This window comes from Ovis canadensis, chromosome 6 (genome assembly GCF_042477335.2).
Source record: "Ovis canadensis isolate MfBH-ARS-UI-01 breed Bighorn chromosome 6, ARS-UI_OviCan_v2, whole genome shotgun sequence".
NCBI lineage: Eukaryota > Metazoa > Chordata > Mammalia > Artiodactyla > Bovidae > Ovis > Ovis canadensis.
Window position 1 is genome coordinate 113739608 of NC_091250.1, and position 6000 is coordinate 113745607.

The 6000-nt window shown below is 39.9% G+C and overlaps 1 long non-coding RNA gene across 1 annotated transcript in view; it reads left to right on the plus strand.

Annotated features, from left to right (window-relative positions):
• Nucleotides 1–3374, plus strand: part of LOC138442684 (uncharacterized) — a 43115-nt gene extending 39741 nt beyond the window's left edge. Inside the window, exon 3 of the long non-coding RNA XR_011257835.1 lies at nucleotides 1847–3374. This is a non-coding gene — a long non-coding RNA (uncharacterized lncRNA). The remainder of the gene's footprint in view (nucleotides 1–1846) is intronic.
• Nucleotides 3375–6000: the final 2626 nt, after the last annotated feature.

The following is a 6000-nucleotide window of genomic DNA, read 5'->3' on the forward strand; positions in this document are numbered from 1 at the left end:
GGACTGCCCTAGGCCTTGTTGGATGTTCAACAGCATTCCTGGCTCCTAGCCATTAGACACCCAGTAGTGACTGAACTGAACTGAGCACCCCCTACATTCATGACAGGCAAAAATATCTCCTGATATTGCCCAGTGCTATCGGGGAAGCACAAGCATCCCCAGGTGAGAACCACTGTTCCAGCCAATAGGGATATATCAGCTAACAAAACACACAAACAAGAGCTAAAAGCAATTACCTCTGAAAAATAGGATTGGGAGGGAAAAGAGCAGGACAGGAGAAGGCACTTTTTACTCACACGCCTTATAGAATTCTGACTGCCCAAACTGTACATGCATGTTACATTAAAAATAAATAATCTGAGAAGAATGTAAAGCCCATTTATACCTTAATTCAGTATTTCTACACAAGGCAGTATAGAGTCACACAATTCTAGATCTGAATTCCAGTTCCGTCACTTTCTCTAAATCTGAGGCAAGTAACTTCAACCTTTCTGAGCCTCATTTTTCTCCAACACTGTAAAACAGGAATATCAACCTAAGGTTATTATGAGTATTACATAGTATTGTGCAGAAATACATAGAATGCACGTTCTATAGTACCTGCACTTAAAGCATTATAACACATTGGAAAGTACACCTGGTCGCTAGCTTCCGTACTCCAAATCCTTGGGAATAATCAGCATCATCCTGGATATACAAACCTGGGCTCCCATAACTTGTCATAAACTGGAGTCATGAGGCCACCTGAGTGGCATGCCAGGACTCATGCCACTTCAGAGTAAGCACTGTAAGCATCTACCGTGACTTTGTTCTTGGAAAATCACCATACACTGAGACTGAAGGAGACCCGGTGCATGAAGATAATGAAATAACAGCTTCCTTATCCAGGTGGCAGACAGCAGAAATCCATGTGAGCATCAAGCAGCTCACTCGTATCATGACTAGATGAAAAGCACTTACATGTATTTTAAAAACAAAAAGGAGTGGACCGAAAGAAAATAAAGCTTACTTCAGGGGGGTGGGCAGAAGGATTGTATAATTTTGTGTGGCCACGTTTCATTTCTCTTCATTGCTCCTTGAATTATTTCAATAATTTTAATAATATTTAATATTTAATAAAAGTGAGCTATTTTAATTAAGTGAAGATATGAAACTTGTTTCATACTTAAGGAAATCCATCTCATTATTCATCAAAATATTAATAATGGCATACTTTATAATGAAATAATTCTTATATCCAGTCTTGATATATATTCACTATCTTGGCTAGTTCTCAGAATCTGGGCTACTCTGTGGCAGGTACTATTCTCATTTAATAAGCAGACTTAATAATTCATTTTTTTCCAACAAATATTAACTAAATACCTGCTCTATATCATTGGTTCACTGTTGGGACTATAGCAGTGAATGAAACAAAAATCCCTGCCTTCACAGAGCTTACATTCTCAACAAACAATAAAAGTAAAACTTATATATTGTTAGAGGAGAGGTAAGTACTTTGGGAAAAATAATGTATTGAAAAGGAAAAGGGTTGCTGGGATGGAGATGGGTTAGCAATTTTAAATACGGTTGTAAGGGAGAGTGACACTTGTAAAATCATGAAGATGAGGAAATGAGTTCAGAGAGTAACTTTTCAAGGTCAAAAATTTTTTAAGCCAATAAAACTACAGCTGAACACCATAAGGAATCTTGGTGCACCGTTTTAGAACAGCTGCTCAGACCTATTGAGAGCTTGTGACTGATCAAAATCAAATTAAATCCATTCTTCTAAATAGTTCTAATATGTATTGTAGGGCACACATTAATCTAGAAATGAGAAGAAATCATGAAATTTGTTTTATTTCAGGCCAAAGAATCCCCCCAAACAATGAAGGTTCTTAGGAGGATATGGCGGAAACACTGCAAAAAGATCATCATCATCAGCATGGCAGCTCTCCTTTCAATCATCATCATTCTTTTAAGTACAAACATTATTCCGACTTGACCCTTCTCCCCATCCCCAGCGGGTACCAATAAATTGTTATATGTAATTATAGAGTTCTACCACCAACAATTACAAAAGCATTCTCTAGTGGCAGGAGAGCTTCCCTAGTGACTCATATGACAAAGTGATAGAAGGAATGGAGGAAGAGGGGGTTGAAGTATTTCCCTGTCTCTTTGGTATCTCTGGACTTGTCTTTGTATCTCTTCCATGTCTGTAACCCCATTTGGTTTGAGGGGTGGGGGGTTGTTTCTGTTATTACCATTGCTCCACTGCTTTCCTGTTACTATTACAAGCACAAACCCTGGAATCAGACCACCAAGTTTCAGTTCTGCACTCTGCCATGTATCACAGGTGACTTTTAAAGTGGGTTATGTTTGGTGCTGTTTTTGTCTTTAAAATGGAGCTAATAATACCACACAGTTGTCTACCCCATAGTAAATGTTATTTAAGTGTTAATTATTACTTTCCATTTATGGCATTGACTAAATTCCCATCATCTTACTCTACTCAGAAATGACCTTGACCTTACAATTTCCTGATCTTGGGACTTCCCTGGTAGTCCAGTGGCTAAGACTGGACTCTCAATACAGGGGGTCCGGGCTCGACCCCTAGTCAGGGAACTAGATCCCACATGACACAACTAAGAGTTTGCACGTCACAACTAAAGATCTCACATGCTGCAACAAAGACCAAAGGTCCTGCGTGCTGCAGCTAAGACCTGGCACAGCCAAGCAATTTTTTTTTTTAATGAGAATCTTTACATGAGTACAGTCCAGATATACATCACCTCTTTTACACTTTCGTTGAAATGAAAATCAAACCATTGTGTTTTATACTAGGCATTTTTGGGGGGTAAAGTTTAAACAAAATAGAAAACTTTGTCATTTCTCAAATAAATCACAGGTCACGTCTTTTATTTTTACCACACCAACAGCTTTTTTTTTTTCGAGTGATACACTCATTCAATAACCATGAATCACTAAGATTTCTAAAAAACAAAACATTCAACTTCTTTACAGTTGGTTAACAAGGTTTCGTGCTAACTGGGATCATGAGGTCTGATAGGTTTCTGTTGTTGGTTTGTTTGAACAACATGCAGGATCTTGGTCCCCTGACCAGGGATCAAACCCATGCGCCCTGCAGTGAAAGTGTGGAGTCTTAACCACTGAATGGCCACATAAGTCTCATACAGTCAGCTTTTAAATCACAAAAATCATAGTGACCCATGAGGAAGAACAAAAAGATCAGAAGTTCCTGACTACTAGAGAACTCATTTTAATCCTAATAATGATCTAATTTCAGCATTTTAAATAGGTCCCAATTCCTCCAGCACAGTATCACATTTCCATTCACCAAATATTTTTTATTAAAGCATTTTCAATGTTAGAAATTTTTGGAGTTTCTGTAATTTATACCCGGCGGGGGGGCGGGGGGGAATACAGCCCAACATAATATAGTAAGTGCTTTGGGGGAGAGGTGTTTCAATGACATGAAGGGGTAAAAACGATTATATTGTGAGTATAACGTAAAGCACATAAAACAGTAGTTCTAAGCACATAAGTGCTACATTAATGTTGTTGTTCAGTTGCTAAGTCATGTCCAACTCTTTGCAACCCCATGGACTTGCAGCATGCCAGGCTTCCTTGTCCTTCACTATCTCCTAGAGTTTGCTCAGAACGCATGTCCACTGAGTCAGTGATGCCATCCAGCCATCTCATCCTCTGTCATGCCCTTCTCCTGCCTTCAATCTTTCCCAGCATCGAAGTCTTTTCCAGGGAGTCGGCTCTTCACATCAGATGGCCGAAGTATTGGAGCTTCATCTTCAGCATCAGTCCTTCCAATGATATTCTGGGTTTAAAATTTGACAGCTTTGATCTCCTTGCTGTCCAAGGGACTCTCAAGAGTCTTCTCCAGCACCACAGTTCAAAAGCATCAGTTCCTCAGCCCTCAGACTTCTTTATGGTCCAACTCTCACATCAGTACATGACTACTGGAAAAACCATAGCTTTTCTATATGAATCTTTGTCAGCAAAGTAATGTCTCTGCTTTTAAATATGCTGTCTAGGCTTAGACATAGCTTTACTTTGCAGATGAGAAAATAGCAAAGTTAAATTCAAGATCACATAGTTAGACAGCTGAGATTTTACTGATTCAAGTACTGACTGAAGTATATAGCCACAAAACCCACATTTAACTCAGAGTGTATTATCTGACTGCTTAATTGTGGGCCAGACAGCATATCAGTACTATTTTGCTTTGGGCCAGGTTAGTAGTTGTTTCTGGAGGGTAGAAATAGGATTCTGAAGTTTTATAAGAAGAGATATTGTCATGAGTTTTGCTAGCATTATTTTTAAAGCCCTGTAAAATTTACCTAATATTTCTGCAACTTATAATAATTATGTATAAAACAATGTATAGTTAAGTGAAGTCGCTCAGTCGTGTCCAACTCTTTGCTACCCCATAGACTGTAGCCTACCAGGCTCCTCTCTCCATGGAATTTTCCAGGCAAGAGTACTGGAGTGGGTTGCCATTTCATAAAACAATGCTTCACTGATCGCCAGTGAATACTAGCATACTTATTGCTTGAAGCCATGGAACTTAAAGATCACCTCATCTAACCACCACCCCGCCCTCAGTTTTACATACTGAGATGCCAAGACCCAGAAGCCTGAACATTATGCTACATGTTATTATGTTACTGCATGTCTTTGCAACCTCCTCTCCACTGCACTGTTGAAAGCACAGGCCATCACTCTGGTTCCAGGAAGCAAGTCTCACAGAAAGCCTGTTTTCCCAGGCAGTCTGAGAGTTTGTTTTCCAGATGATGTGTATTTTTTACCAACTCTTGAAAGCTGCCAGGAAGGAAAGCACTCGTTTAGTAAGGAGTGTTTCCCTGCTATCTGTGCTGCATCTGTCACAATATACCCAAGCAGAAAGAAACAAATACTTAGACAGTCTTAGATTTTTCATCTGTGGGTTCAAATAGAGTTCCTACTCAGCACCAGTCCTAGAACATTAGGATTTATTCTAAGTTAGGCAAAGAGACGGACACGACTGAGCGACTTCACCACACTGAGATAACCAATATTTAAGAAATGACTGGCTGTACACACAAGTTTAAGAAGCGGTCCTGATGTTTAGGGAAGCTTATGTTTCAGTTGAGAAGGCAAGACCCATAAAGATCCTAACACGCTAAAATACCATCTACTTAAATGGTGGTTGTGTGGCAGGAAATAAATACAAGAAAGATAATGATAATCACTGGCTCCAGTCATTAAGAGGGAAGGGAATTGGACCCTACTGGAAATCAAAGTTATCTCAACAGGTAAAGGCAGTCCCATTGTTACTGACCACTGATGTGCCAGTACTGTTTAAATACTTTTTTATTTAATCCTCACAACCTTGAGGTACATAATATTCTTCCCATCTTACAGGTAAGAAAACTGAAGCACAAGTTAGATAACTTGCCAGGCTCCACTCGGCTAACGTAGTTAAGAGGAATGAGGATAAACAAATGAACACACCGCTGGCTGTGGGAGTGGAGGAAGTGGACTAGTCCTGGGGAGTTCAATCATGCACACAAGCATCCATTCAGAGGACCAGCAGAGAGCTCAGCCTTCAGGTCTCTTCATTTTCCACACTATCCGGGGTGTTTTTATTCAGTCCCACAGCATTGCCTTCTCTGGCAATAACCTTCCTTCTGAATCACAAATTATTTTCTACGAGACACACTCACTTGGGTATCATGCAAACACCTCTAATGTTAAATCCTGAAACTCTTAACTACATCTTTTTCTTTTCCCCTGGAAACTGCTTGAGTTTATTTCAAAAGGGGATCACAGCTATTCCATAACCTAGGACAGTCTTTAGCCATCCGTCCCTAACTCCTCCCTCCTGCTTCTAATCTTTCCGCATCACTCACGAAAATCATGGGGCTACTACATGGAACCTCACAGCAAGAAACTCCACAAGAGCGACAGAAGCAAAAGCAGGGAGACCCTGCAAGTGCCCAGGCA